The sequence below is a fragment of the Cnephaeus nilssonii genome (assembly GCF_951640355.1).
Source record: "Cnephaeus nilssonii genome assembly, chromosome: Y".
In the NCBI taxonomy this organism is placed as follows: Eukaryota; Metazoa; Chordata; class Mammalia; order Chiroptera; family Vespertilionidae; genus Cnephaeus; species Cnephaeus nilssonii.
The window spans coordinates 6,744,053-6,759,631 of NC_137096.1; the positions used below are offsets into that span (position 1 = coordinate 6,744,053).

The 15,579-nt window shown below is 47.1% G+C and overlaps 1 pseudogene across 1 annotated transcript; it reads right to left on the minus strand.

Moving 5' to 3' along the window:
* Window positions 1-9,042: 9,042 nt before the first annotated feature.
* Window positions 9,043-14,528, minus strand: LOC307096507 (melanoma antigen preferentially expressed in tumors-like; annotated as a pseudogene). The gene is made up of 4 exons: window positions 14,483-14,528; window positions 10,968-11,155; window positions 10,736-10,815; window positions 9,043-9,606 (listed from the first exon to the last, which is right to left on the minus strand). The product of its transcript is annotated as a melanoma antigen preferentially expressed in tumors-like (transcript).
* Between the last annotated feature and the right edge of the window lie 1,051 nt (window positions 14,529-15,579).

The following is a 15,579-nucleotide window of genomic DNA, read 5'->3' on the forward strand; positions in this document are numbered from 1 at the left end:
TCCAGGTTCCCGATTCAGCAAGCGTTATGGACCACCATCTAGGGAGGGTGCACACCGTGACCATGGCCTTTCAAGTTCTCGAGATGAGCACTCCTATAGAAGACACAGGTGTTTAAAAGTGTTGCCCACTTTCTGTCAAATTACAGCAGGAAGGTTTGGGATATGGGGGTGAGATAAGAGATGAACCTAAGTATTTGTATGCATACATATAAGCATAACCAATGCAAGACACTAAGGGGTGAGGGCATGTATGGGAGTGGCGGGGCAATGGGAAGATATGTACACATGTAATACTTTAATCAATAAAAAAAATTAAAAAGTTAAAATAAATAAATAAAAGTGTTTCCCTCTTTTATCCAATAGCACACTGCAGCTGTTAACTTGGACACAGTTAATTCCGTGTATTTTTCATGGTGGTCTTCATGGCTGTGGGAGCAGTCCTGGTAGAGATTATACTTAATGTCAAACTGGAGGCTCTTATGGACGTTTATATGAGAGATATGGTAAGTGTCCAGATATACTGTGTGTAAGTGACAGGATTGGACTTTATAGGCTGCCTTGTGTTACTCTAAGTTTACTTCCATTTGTCAAAGGGAGTACTATATGCAGTATGGGTGTTGTATTATCTTGGAGATGTTGTATTCTTTTCTTAGTAGCTCATTTGGAACAGTATATGCTTTCAGGGATGAGGGATCACACTCATTTATCTTCCTTATTAAAGAAACAAAATTCTACACTTGCTTTTTTTTTGTTCCTCACCTGAGTATATTTTTTCCAATGACCTTGGCAGAGTGGAATAGAGGGAGTGGGGATGAGAGAGAGCTACATTAATGTGAGGGAGATACTTTGATAGTTTCCTCATGCACAATCCTCAACCAGATCCAGGAAGGGACCCTGAAACCCATGGGCATGCCCTTGACCTAAAAACAAACCTAGGATCCTGCAGGGTCAAGGGTGGTACTCTTCCCATTTATGCATACCAGTCAGGGAGTATTTTACCATCTTTAAATCAGAAGGAGCAGTTGACAGCGTTAAGCATAGGAACAATACAATGGTTAGAATTTCAGCCTGTTTTAAGAAAAATGTGCATTCATATTTATTCATAATCAATTAATTAAATTAAGGCATTATTCAGAAAGAGAACCAAGATGGCGGCAAAGTTAAACAAATGAACTGCGCCACGCACAGCAATTTCAAAAATACAACTAGAGGACAGAGCGTCTGCCACCCAGAACCACAGGAGAGCTGGATGAATGGTGGATTTACAACTAAGAGGGAAGAGGAAAGAGCAAACGTGGAGGGGCTGAGGTGTGGAGGCGCATGGGTCAGGCTGGTGGCTGGGGAAGGGACGCGCGACTTTTTTTCCAACCCTAAGGAAGATAAGCTCCCCATCACTCTGAAATCCAGTTTCTCGGGACGCGCGGGAGACCCAGACACCAACGGGGAGAAGCTGGACTCTCGGCCATCGTGTCGGAAAGTGAGAGTGACTTTCTTGCAGAGGTGCGCCCAGCAATCAGTGTTTACTGCGCTGGAGCATGGGACACGGGGACTTGGAAACGCGGAAAGGCAGAAAAGGCAGACTTGCAGCCATTGCTGTTTGCCATGCCCTAACCTAGTGACGCCCTGAGACCCCCGCCCCGCCCTGAGACCCACCCCGCACATTCTACAAACCCACCCAGGCTCCAAACAGCAGCTTTTGCATATAAATGGCCTGCCCTGTGGCAGCTTAACCAAATAAACTGCAGTTCCAGTCAGACTGCTCTAAAACCACTCAAGCAGGAGGAGAAAACTGCAGTTTTTGCTGTAACTCCTGCTGAGTGGCCTCAGACAGTAGCTGTCCTGCACCCCATTGGTGACCCAGAAATGAGGGCATCTAGTGGTCGGTGTGAGACGACACCAGATTTCAACCACTCGCATAAGGGACACATTCAAGAGGCAGACTCAGTGAGCGCCAAAGCCCTACTGGAACAAGTCCTGGCCCATAAACGTGTCTCCTGCACAGCAACTCTTCCTTTATAGATACAGCAGGTCCTCACAGCCAATTGGCCTGGAGGAAAATTTCTCCCAGTGTCACCAACAACAATCAAGACTTAACTACACAAAGGAGGACCAAGATGGAGGCATAGGGCGGACTCCTGATTGTTGCCTACCGCAACAATTTTGAAACTACAACGGGAAAACTGAGCAGACACCATCCAGAACCACCGGAGGGCTGGCTGAGCAGATGCTCTACAACTAGAATAAAAGAGAGGGGTACACGGGATGATGCTGATGTTGGTGAGCCAAAGATCACACTTTAAGAACTACGGCTCTGGCGACACAAGGGCAGCCTGGAACGTGCTCGGCGCAGTTTCCCCAGAGGTCTCCGGCTGAGGGGACGGCTCCACTCGCTGCCGAGCATGAACAGACGAGCCCCTGGGAGACACGGGGTGGGAGACCCCATGCTTGCTGACCTCCGAGTCCTTAGAGAATCTCAGCGTCCTGGAAGCGGCCAGTTGCGCACGCCTGGCTACCGGCCACTGCTGCAGACCTAAGCGCCGATGCAGCGACCCCGGACCAGCCCGCCACCGCGCACCGGGCGCACCGGAGCTTCGCCGAGCCTGCCACCCAGCGAGTTCCGCGGCAGCCCCCCTGAAGCTTTGAGAAAATGGCCGAAGGAATTGCTGAGAGGGAATTGACCGGCAGGAATTGGGATCAAGAAGACGAAGCCCCGCTGGGTCCTGGGTCCAGGTGAGGCTGCGCGCCCCTGGGTCCGGGCGAGGCTGGGACCCAGGTCAGGGTGAGGCTGAGTCCCAGGTCTGGGTGAAGCTGTGTGCCCCTGGATCCGGGTGAGGCCGCACGCCCCTGGGTCTGGGTGAGGCTGGGTCCCGGGTCTGGGCAAGGCTGCACGCCCCTGGGCCCAGGTGAAGCCACACGCCCCTGGGTCTGGGTGAGGCCGCGCGCCCCTGGGTCTGGGTGAGGCCGCTCACCCCCGGGTCCAGGTGAGACTGTGCACCCCTGGGTTCGGGTGAGGCCACACGCACCTGGATCTGAATGAAGCTGGATCCCGAGTCCGGGTGAGGCCGTGCGCCCATGGATCCGGGTGAGGCTGGGTCCTGGGTCCGGGTGAGGCCACGCGCCCCTGGGTCTGGGTGAGGCCACACGCCCCTGGGTCCGGGTGAGGCCACGTGCCCCTGAGTCCGGGTGAAGCTGTGCCCCTGGGTCCAGGCGAGACCAAACCAGAGGGAGTCGGACCTGCATTACCACCATTTGTCCACCATCCAGAGCTGAAAAGTCAGTGCCGACATGTACAAATAAGGAACTGGTGGACATTGAAATTGGGTCTCAAAAGAACTGTTGGTCCAGAAAGAAACTCACTACAGGCTGATTCATTTGCCTGTCAGCATAACTATTATTGCTCGTCTCACATTCGGTTCTTATAAGTATATTTCTAGTAACACATGATCTCACTCATCTAGGGGAAATGATGAACAACATAGACTGGTGAACAAGAACAGACCCAGAAACAAGGAAGCATCGATCGGACTGTTGGGCCTCAGAGGGAGGGTACAGGTAGGTAGGGGTATGGGGGAGAGATCAACCAAAGGACTTGTGTGCATGCATACAAGCCTAACCAATGGTTAAGGACAACAGGGGGGTGGGGGCATCCATGGGGAGGGGTGTGGGATGGGAATGGGGGGATGAGGACAAATGTGTGACACCTTAATCAATAAAGAAACTAAAAGAAAATATTACCATAAAATAAATGAACAAGTAACCCTAAAGGTAGAATAAACTATAGTTTTATTCATAGGTATAACTGAGTTCTAGTAGTTTCTGATACATAGTTTATCCTCAATAAATTTTTGCCAAACAAATGAATGCAAAAAAATAAAAAATAAAATAAATAAATAAAGGCATTATTCTTCAGCTGTATTTTAAATACATGTAAGCTCCCTTGCCTACATCAGCATTATTGACATTTTTTCAGCACTGGCAGATAAACTTATAGGTTTTCCTAATATTTAAGACTTTACTAGGGTAATGTCATACTGATGTAAAATTATTCAATAAGAGGTTCAAGTATTGTTATTTTGTCACTGGTTTGACAGGAGGCTCAGGTGGAACACCTCCAGCACGAAGGTCCCTTCTGACTTATGGCGGAAGCAGTTGCTGAGATGATTATTATAGCCACAGACGAGATGTTTATGACGGGGGCATGACAATTATTGCAGCAGAAGATGGGACACCTCTGTAAGGGGTCCCAAGCTTGGTGCTGGCGGAGATCATAAGATTCACCATCTACACAAGAGATAGTGAACCATGTTGTACAGTAGCTCAACCAATCGGGCTCCTCTGGGAGAGTCAGGAGGGAAGCCCTTGTGACAGATGAAGTAGACTCAGAAATTTAAAATGATGCTAAGTTATGGACGACATTTAATTTGTAAAGAAATTGTCTTCTGTTATTTAAGAATGACTAAAAGAAAATGGTGAGTTTGGGGAAGAGGCAAGAATTGCAGGGCCCTTTATGAAATTTCTGCCTAGGATGCAAAGTTTGAATTATTCAGGGTTATTCCATAAGTGTTGATTTAAATTGCAATATACTTTAACTGTTTAATATGAAGGTCTGCATTGTTAAAAATTTCAGAATAAAATTTTCCACCAAATGGGATTTCTTGTCTGATTGTACTACTAACAGCAATGTGTATGGATGGAGAGTTGTATTCTTGACTCTAAATTTCCCAATGTGTCTTTGGCCATAAGTGCATACCAGATTTTGAATGAACTGTATACAAAATGAAGCAGTGTGCTACTTCTTTATGGCATGCTGCCCTATTTTCCAGTAAGGCAGGGTAAACAACTTACATATTTTCTTTGGAAAACCTAAATGGAAAAAAGGATTGAGGAATCTCCAACAAGGCTGCACGGCAATTGTTTGCCTCCTTCCTATGCCATTTTGTATGTCCTCAACCTTTAAAAGAATAGGTTAAGTAGGAGGAAAAATTACATACAGAATGATATAAATGTTTGAAGAAGTCTAAATGTAAGCATCCTTTTGCTTATTGAAATGACATCAGCACCTTGCTGACGTGGGAATAATAAAATTGAAAAACAGATTGTCACTTAAACTGAACCAGTTAGCTTTCCAGACTATACCTTTGAATGAAATGAACAAAAGTGCCCCTAGGTAGTGATATGTATTTTACTGTAGAACTATGCATGCACTTTCTCTTCAACTATTTGACATTTAATGTTCCACAAAGAGTATGCTCTCCTAAACATCAAGTTACCTTGAAGCCTCAGTATTTTTATCAGTGAATGTAAAAAAAAATATCATGATGGGAAAGGTTTTTAAAAACTCACCTCTTGGCCTGTTGAGTAACAAGCCTTCCAACATGAATTTTAAAAATTACCACAAAAATGTGTGGTTTCTTAAAATTATTTTTATTAGAATAGTGTATGTGAAATTCATTGAAAAATTTGGAAGCTGGAACCTCAGTTGTTTAAGAACTTTAAAGTCTAGCATGTCAGATTGGGGGGCAGTGAGGGAACAAGCCCAGTTAGGTTTGGCTCAGTAAGCCCCCTTTTCATTGCCACCTGGTATGCTGCTGGATTGGTGAAACACTTAACAAAGCCACTTGGACATCACATTTACTCAGCAGAATTTTACCAATGTAGGTTTGAATTGATAACGTATTTTGGTGCAGAGAAATACAAGAAGGCAAACAATACAAAACTTCCCAGTATAGAATAGAACACATTATACACAATCCTCTTGGCAAGTGGACTAGAAAGGAAGATTAAGGAGAAGAAAGAAAAGCATAAAAATTCTGACCATGACAAAGGGCTCCTTCTTGTATTTCTTAAATGGATATTGTGGATATCAAACTAAGCTATTTACATACTTTTAAATACATTTATTTTTACTGTTTTCAGAGAGGAAGGAAAGAGAACTGCCAATGGTGAGAGAGAATCATGGATTGGCTGCCTCCTACAAGACACTTACTGGGCTTGGAGCCCACAACCCAGGCATGTCCCGGACTGGGAATTGTACCCTAACCTCCTGGTTCACAGGTCAAAACTCAACCCCTGAGCCAACCAGGCCAGGCTTTGGCTCTTCTCTATTCAGAGTATTCCCTTTGACATCTGTGTCCCCCAATTGTCCTAAATCCAACCTGCCTGACTGCTGTTCAGATGGGTGGACTCTGGATACATTCCATAGTAAGAAACCTACTATGTGTGCCTTACTCTCCCTGCTTGCTTTCTGATGGCCTGGAGACCCCCATCCATAGGGCCTTCATGTACAGGATCCCTGTGCACCACCAGTCACCAACTACCCAGGGCCCTTGTATGCCCATCTTCACAGATGATGTCTCTATCTAAACATGCACTTTCTAAGTCTCATTGCCCTGGTACTGTGCATTTTGAATACTTTGATGGAAAAGTCCATATTCCAATAAAGAATTTTGCTGGATTTCTCAGTTGTGGTATCCAGAACAAATAAAGTGTCAAGTGCAGGACACCTTGTTGAGAGACAACATGCAGCAATGGGTTTTCTTTTGCTTTGTGTTGTTTTAATGTAGTAGGCTTTAAAATTGATTCTTTAGGGAGAGATGAATTCAGAGATACAGACAGACAGAGAAGGATTCATGTGAGCCAGAAATATTAATGGTTGTCTGGGGACCAGACCTGCCACCTGGACATGTGCCCTGACCATGAATCAAACAGGTGACCTTTGTGATGCACAGGACAATGCCTAGCCACACAGGCCAGGGTGCAGTGACTTTCACTTTTCTTCCTTAACTTGCATCTGGTAGCTAATAATCACTATTAATGCTAATAACAGTGGGCAATATTAGAACAGGGCATGCTGACAAGGGCTTTACATAAGTTAGCCACCCAGGTGAATCTCACCACAACGTAATGGGACACAGTCTCTATGTGTGGTGAGGAACCAACACCAAGATCATGCGATATTTAGCCCATGCCCTTCCTTCCACATTACCTGCCCATTTTTATACTTTCCCTCAAATTTCAGAGGTTCTGATTCCCATTATGGACACTGTTCCCTGTCAAGCAGAGATGGGATGACAAGATGCAATTCAGAGAGAGAGAGAGAGAGAGAGAGAGAGAGAGAGAGAGAGAGAGAGAGAGAGAGAGAGAGAGAGAAAGAGAGAGTGTCTGATATAAGAGAGAAGCATTTTCTGATCCTTGATCTCTGATCCTCTTTCTTGGGGTTTGGGGGGCTCACTGTCTGTTATAGATATTACAGCATTTTCTCTCCCCACTAGAAGTAGCAGAGTGTGCCTGGCTGGTGCGGGTCAGTAGACCTATGATCCAAGAGGAAGTAGTTCAATTCCCAATGTGGGCAGGCTCCTGAGTTTAGGCCTGGATCCCAGGGGGGTGGGGGCATACAGGAGACTGCCAACCAATGATTTTGTCTCATTATTGAGGCTTCTATTCATCTCTCCCTCTCCCTTTCTCTGAAATTAATAATAAATGTACTTAGGAAATGGTAATATATGCTCCCAAGCTTATGGGCCCAAACTAGAACAGGGGAAGGAAGAAGAACATAAAGTAACGGCAATAAAAAGAAAGAAGGGCCAGGTGCTGTGTGTGGCAAGCTAGGAAGCTGCTTACACCCAGCAGAGAGCAGCAAGCACGTGAGTGTCTGGCACTGAATGAGAGGCAGTAGAAGGAGAAAAAACAGGACTGACTCCCTCACCTTCAGGGAGACTAGAAGCACAAATGGAGCCCTGCCCCTGTGCCTGGGTGTGTAATCTTCTCCCTTGGTGTTCCTCTGGCAGGCCCCTCAGTGAGCCAAATGATACAGCCCTGGGCCAGAATGCAGTGGCATGTGGGCAGAGAGCCTGTTTCTTACTGGGCAGCTGACTGTCCGTTGATTATGGGATCCAAACTGCACAGTATGACATCTCCATTTCACTTGGTTGTATTGCCCCTCAGGGTGGCCCTCCATACTCCCAGCTCCCCAGAGTGACCTTCACCTGTGTCCACCTAAGTGCTCTTCCGGATTGCTTGGGGTTGGCCACTCTTCAGACCCAAAACCCAGGGACTGTCACTGGCTCAGAGTTGGTTTACCACCTCATTGATGTATGGGAAGGAGGGTCATGTGGGGAGAGTCTTCTCACATTATGACCTAGCCTCCACAAAGAGTTTCATATTCTTAGTACGGGACATGGATACTAAGCAAAGGTTTATGCCAGCTTAATATTGTGCTGAAAGAAATGTAACTGTTTTTATTGGCCACAAGTATTGGACTGCAAGCAGGGACTGGATCCAGGGGGATGGCAGGTATAGATTTGTGAGTTCAGGCCTCTGACTAGCTGGCAGGATGATGTCCCTTTCAGTCCTGGGGTCTGACTTGTGCACAGGGAAGCTCTACCATGGAGCGGCCAAAGGCCAGTGATGTAGGCTCCCAGTGGGGAGGAGTGTTTGAGTCCATGGCTGCTAGGAAGTTGTAGTTCAGTGGTGATCACAGGAAGCCACTCGTTCCAGTCCCTGTGGATGCACCTTCTGTGGGCTTAACCACTGAACAGTAACAGAGGTAAGGGAGGAGGTACTGGTGCCCCAGAAAGAACCACCAAACCGGAATAGATAAATGGTGATGTGATCTACTGGAGCCAACCTCACCCAGCCTAGTGTCTGTGCATCACAGATGCTCATGCCCTCTTATTTAACCAGTAACTGCAGATGGGAGAATCGGGTTAACATGTCATAGAGGTCACCATATAGTTAACATTCAGTTCCCTTTATTACTGACATTTATTCACAACGATTTAAGCAAAGGTAATCCCCGCATCTACCTCCCAAGCCAGAATCCCTCCCCCCTAGAGATTCAGGTACATATCTCTAACTCCTTAGGACCCATCTCCCCAAAGAAACCATCTGTCCCCCTGTCAGCATTTCCCCACATCACTGAGTAGTTGTCTGAAACTGGCTGCTGGGATCCTTTAAGATACACTTATGTCTGGGCTTCAGTGTCCAAGAGCCCAGAGTAAAGCCTATGAGACGTGTACCCAGCTAGACAGACATGTATCAGGGTCACAGAATGGGGTTTGTGTTATAGAAAGTTCTACAGCCACAGTGAGGACAGGGGAAAGCACAGAACAAGACCATGCTGGGCCACCCCAACTCCTGGAGCATATGCTTCAGCTAGGCATGCACCTGAGCAAGTCGGCCCAGGTGGACGGTGCTGCTCCTTTCCTCGTAACTCTCCCAGGGGGCGAGGTGGCTGGGTACAGCACACAATTCGGCTTGCTCAGCACGATGGTGTGGTGAAGCAGGTCCTCCAGGATCGTCATGGAGATGGCATTTTCACAGAAGCTTAGGGTCATGAGCTGAGAGCAGAGGCTCAGGGCAGGCAGGAGGTCTATGAACTTGGGGTCCATGATCACACACTCATCCATGTCCAGGTCCTGCAGGGTGGGGGAGGCTCTCTCTAACAGAAATAGGAGGAGCCCAGAACTGAGGTTGGTCTGGTTGAGTCTCCTTAAATTCAGGACTTTCAGCTGGCTGATGTTCAGGTGATGGGAGAGATGTCTCAAGTCACATTCTGAAAGCAGGCAATTAGTGATGGACAGAGTCTCCAAAAAGTTCTTCAGGCAGCTGGGAGAGACAGAGCAGTTAGGTGAGGGGGATGGACCTGGGGGGCAGAGCATGGTGAGACGAGCCAGGCCTTAAGGTAAAGAGGCCCATTTTACCGAAGCTTAAAGTTTTCCAGATAATGATCAAACCCAGGATTTTGCCCAGTGAAGAGTCATTCAAGTCAGTGCAAATTTGAATGAAATCCTTTCTCAATCTCTTATCTGCTCTTATATGGATTGAACTGGATGAAACCTCACACACTCCATTTTTTCATCGGTTATGTGGAGCATATCATACACCCCACCCTCATACACACAGGTGTTGTGAGCATGAATTATGGGAGGTAAAGATTGGGGGGAGCTCAGAAAGGAGCCTGACCCAATGTCTCAAGCAGGGGTCAAACAGTGAATTTTAGTATTGGAGACATGACCCGAAATGCCTTCAATTTGGGCTCCCTTCCAGCCACAGCCTGGACACCTGTTTTCCTCATTTCTTAGCCCATGAGGCTACTGGCATAGTTGCCAAAAGAGCAAATCTGGACAAGGTCGAGCAACATCCAGCGGGGGCTGCCACCCTGCAGGAACTTAGATTACTGCATAGTCTACAAACTACCTATCCCTTTTCATGATTCCTCCCTCCAGAATCCTGCATTTACCAGGAATTCCCTTAGCAGGAGCCTTTGGCAAGCCTTGGCAGACAGGTGATTCCAGGCAGGATTGGATTGAAAGGCTGCCATCACCAAATTGCTAAGTGTGGACCTTAACTCCTGAAACCTCACCTCTGATGGGCTTTCCTCTCTTTACTGCCCTCTCCCCTTGGTTCTATTGCATAATATTCCTTTAGACAATTCTTAGAAGTATTCCCAAGCTACCATCACTGGCCCGAAGCCCCCATTACTTCCATTCCTAGCAAGGAGTCTCTTTAATAGCATCTTTCTTAGTTCATACATCCTACCTTAGTCTGGGGGGTGGGTGTTACTTGACAAAATGCAAGGGGACAGAGCAGTGAACAAGACATTGACTGTGTGGACCATCTAGTGTCTCAGGCTCTCTAGCACTGCTGCTGTACAGTACATAGGAGGTCCCGTCACTGTGGACTGAAATGAGAAGTGGCTCACACTGGTCTGCAGAGAAACCTCACCACACTTCACCTGAGGTTCTGGTCTAGGCGGCCTTTGAGGAAGGAGACAACATCCAAATAGAGCTCCTGGAGGTAGAACTGGCTGAGGAACTGAGAGGTGACCAGGCTAACACACTGCTCCTCCTGCTCCAAGGTGGTGTGAGAAGACATACATGGGAGAGGAGGAACAGACACAGATTGCCCATCTGGCCCAGGTAAGGAGCGAACTTCCTCAGAGTGGACAGCTTCCAGGTACAATTTACCTCCAAATCCTGGACAGAGTCGAGCTGCACCATATCCAGGATGTTAATGTTTTCCTTCGACAGGGCATAAACCATCAGCTTCTTACAGCAAAGGTGCAGCAAACCTCTCCTCTCGCTGACTTTCTTAATAAGGTAGCTGAGGGACTCATCAAGGACACATTTCTTAAGGCAAAGGTCTACTAACACATCTATGGGCACCAAGGGTGGATTTTGCCCTGTCCTAAAGCTGTTCACTTTCCCCCTCTTCCTTATGGATGTGGGACCTCAGGCTCCTGCAGTGAGCAAACATCAGCTCTGGTTCTGGCCCACATGATCCAGAAATCATGATGAGCTCTCTTCTGTAAATTCAGCATCTGCATTTTCCTCCTCCTGTGGAGAAAATAGGAAATAGACTGGGGTACATTAAGATAACAGGGAATGAGACCCTGACCATGAGTCTGGGAATCTGGGCACCTGGGCCAGACACCCAATGGGCCTTTTACTCCATACCCCAGGAATCAGCTGCTCCTTGCACTACTGGGATCCTTTATGGTCCCCATTTCTGGTACCTTTAGGTGCCACCAGAAAGGGTGGGCTCATGTCCCTTCGGTCACCCTCTGCATCTTCATAAGCCCTATATATGCGAAGCCTGCTCCAGAATGACCCCAGCAGTGGCTCCAAGGTCTCCCTGAGCTCTCCCTTTGGCCCTGTACGCTCCCATATCCCAGATGTAACTGCTCAAATCCCCAGGGACCAACCAGGCTACTGAATCCCCCTCACCTGGATCGAGTCTCCTGGGCAAGCAGGGCATGAAGCCCATAGAGCACAGTCTGAAGATATCATGGTAAGGCTGCTGATGGTTCATCAGAGCCCCCAGAAGGAGGCGGGGGAAGGGCTAATCCTGCACCATGACCTTCAGGACTTTGCTGTCCTTCCCTGCCAAGGCTGCTGTGAACCAAGGTGGGAAGAGTTCCATAGGAAGAGACTCAACAGCAGCAATGGCTGAAGTTTCATCCCTCAGCAGCCTCTGGCATGTCAGTTCCAGAAGTCTGCGTGGAGCCTGGCTGTTCATCCTGATGAAGTGGCTCTTAAAGAGATCCTGGGAAATGGCCGGGAGCAAGGCATCTTCTCAGGCTGAGCATGAGCAACCTGATCCTTCTCCCTTCAGAGGAACCAGTTGAGGGCAAAAGGCACTGCTTTGACAACAATTGGAGCATCCCAATGAACCCCAATCCCGTTTTCTGCTTAGGGGCTGCAAAGCCACTCAGCCCTGCCTCTCCTTGACTGGTGGCAGGACAAGCACCTCATCAGGCACCAAAGGGGTGAGATGACCACTGGACGCCTCCCACATCTACCCACTGCCTACCTGTAATTCTGCTGTGCAATGAGTACTGAGAAACCAGAGAAATGGTCCCACCCTTTTAGGAAAACCTTTCTGATTATCACTGAAGGACGGAAAGCACCTGGAGTAGGCAGCAGTGCCTGGCCAAGCACCACCTTTTGCTAAGCTCCAACAAATAAAATAGATTAGGAAGATTAAGGAACACCCACACAATGCGTACCTTCTGGCCTTGGAGACATTTTAAATTAGAAAGAGTAAAAGCAGCCCAAAAGATTTCTAAAGCATGCGGTAGCTAGAGATGAGAAAAATAACCATCAATTTCGAGATGTTCAGTTTATTCAGTGTCCCTTCTATAAATATTAGAATGACCATTTAATCCATGACAACAGAGGGCTCACATGTCACAACTAAGCCTAATCTCAAAAGGGACTGCAAGCCCTGGTCAGTGTTGCTCAGTTGGTTGAGCATCCCCCCTTGCACCCAACGTCACTTTCAGGCTCCATTCCCAACCCCCATTAGGGGGTGGGAGGAGCCCGCTGATGGATGTTTCTCACATCAATGTTTCTCTCTCTTTCTCCCTTCCTTTCTTTCTAAACTTCACTTGGCTTTTATTAAAGAACTCCCTTAAGACCTACTGTCAGACACACAGCCTGGCCGATAAAATTACAAAAAGAATTTTGCCAATTTGGCCTACAATAGATTCCTTAGGAATATTCAACTTTCAGATAGCAGGGAAACTTGCTCTGTAAACCTCTATGAATGGTACATCAAAACAGAAATCAAAACGTTTTGGATTATGGCTAATCTGCATCTAGATGCAAAGGCAAAATCTGCTCATTTGTAAGGCAAGAAATGCCAATTCTCTGTGGGAACTTGGCCTGCACGTCCTTGAGGACCACCTTAGGCTCCTGACTCACCAGAGTGGACATGGTGCAGGTAGCAATCTGCTCAGACCTGGGCAGTGACTCTCAAGCTCTAGCTTCTGATCCCTTCTCAGCCTCCTCAGAAACCATTATACCCCATCTGGCCACACCTTTTTTTGAGGTCCTAGCTGAAATGGCAACTTCCAACTGAAAGCTGAACCTTAGTACTGGATCTCCAGGCAGTTAACCTGATTGGGTTTTGCACTCTGTACACCTCCAACTGAATCCTATGTCCATTCATGAAAGGAAAAGAAAATGAAACCAACATGGAAGTAGACTTGATGGGTTGTTGGTACCACATCTAAATTCCCTAATGTTCGTGTTAACACACCTTTAGGCAGACAGGATATCCTCTCAAGAGAAAAAGTAATACAATGCAACAGTATTGAGTACCAAATATACCCTGACACTTTATGTTACCTCAATTGCAAATCCGTACCCATTCAAAGAGGAACAGAGGGACAGTTGGTCTTCCAGATTTTGAGGATCAAGCCTTTCCCAAAGGAGGTAGGGCCAAAATCACATCTAGGGATTGATCAATAGAAGGGAGGGGCTGCAACTTTGTAATGGGACCAAGGGAATCTCCCAAGACAAGGTGCACACTTGGGAAAATCAAAGGCTCTGACTAGGTAAACTTGAGAACTTAAAAGGCTGATGGTTAAGAAGAAAATATGGTACAACTCTTAAACCTAAGCTGTTGGGGAGTACAGGAAGGAGGTTCAATCACCCTCCCTCTGTGGAGGTAAAGGGCATTTCCTCCAAAAGAGCCAGATAAGCTCAGCAAACTAGCTTGAGAAAATGAAATGTAAAAATGTGGGCTGTGCAGAGGCCAGAGGAGAGGTGTGGCAGCAGAACCTGGGAAGTGACTTACCTAATTCTGAAAGCCATTGAGGGGCGAGAGTCCTGGGCTCTTTGGAATCTTGGTGGCACAGAGAAAAATACACGTGGGCCAAAACACCTATGTATCCTTATCAAGGAGCTGCTCCCAGAGGGCATTTTCTTTTGCTCATGCTTCCTTTTTCACATCCCAACCTTCCACAGGCAGCATATTAGGCCCAGGCAAGTTCCAGGGGCCTGGCCCTAATCATGACTGCCAAAGTCTGTATGGATAACTAATGTTTGCTAAACCCTATAAAACAACCCATGCAAATTGGCTTCAAAAAGCTCCTTCTGGGCCTAAAACTCTCAGATTGTGAGGGGAGATTCTCCTCTCTGAGGATTAAGCAAAGTGCATAGATACACCTTCGCATTCAAATGTTTTTAAGCTGTACTTGTATTTGACATGTAAGGATCTGCCAAATTTTTGGGATATCCCATGGTGCACTGAGTCACACATTGGATCTTTTGAAATTGAGAGAGGCAGACACAGAGAGATTGAGAGAGAGAGAGAGAGAGAGAGAGAGAGAGAGAGAGAGAGAGAGAGAGAGCTTTTCTGCAGGCTCTTTTCTACCCCCTGCGATGTGATGCCCAAACAACTCTCATATTCCAGGGAGGGGGACCATGTGAAAGATTACCACAGTGGTGTTCACCCGAAAATTTCAGACTGGTTGATTAGATTTCTGGAAGAGGTTCAAACTGTAATGTGTTTAGGAAGTTAATCTGGAATTGTATCCTGGGTTTTCAGAACGAGTGGTGCCACCTGGGGATGTATTTCATTTTTACACTGACATTGCATGCACCAGGCAGAATCGGGAAAAGTGTAAGGGTTCAAGTTCAGGCAGCTTCTATGAGATCCCAGTGCCCAGGAGATACAAGGAGGTAAGAGGGTCCTCTTAGAATGACCTAGAAACAAAGTCTCAGCAGAACATGCCTTCTTCCTGAGCAAGAACCACTCCTCTTCCCACCCCTATTCAGAGCCTGCTTTCCCAGGGCATGAGCTGTGGCACTGGAGGCAGGAGCACATCTGCATCAAGGGCTTTCCTTCCTGCCCAGTATTGGACAGGCCCTGCCAACTCCCAGCACCCATACATGAATCTGGGGGAGGTTTTTACCACATTCTGGTCACTAACACCTGCCCTCATCATGGCCCTCACTTATGTCCAGCCCACAGCAGCCTTTGAGCACATGTTTCCTACTGGGATCCTAAGATATATGCCCTTCTGACCTTTTTTTTTTTTTCTTGTGGGAGGGTGGTCCTTAGAATGTGCTCTCAAGGTTGGGAGCTCTCTTTACGCATTCCTGGAATGTCAGTCAACCTCTCATGATCCTGATGCTGGGGACACCCACTGTTGACAGAAATCAGGAATTCTCTCCAATTCATCTGAGCTGTTTTGGAGAACATGGCATGCTACAATGTGCAGAAGGAAAAACAACATCCCAGCTGCTTTCCTGGATCCAGAGAGTCACTGAAGAGGCTGGAGGATGCCCT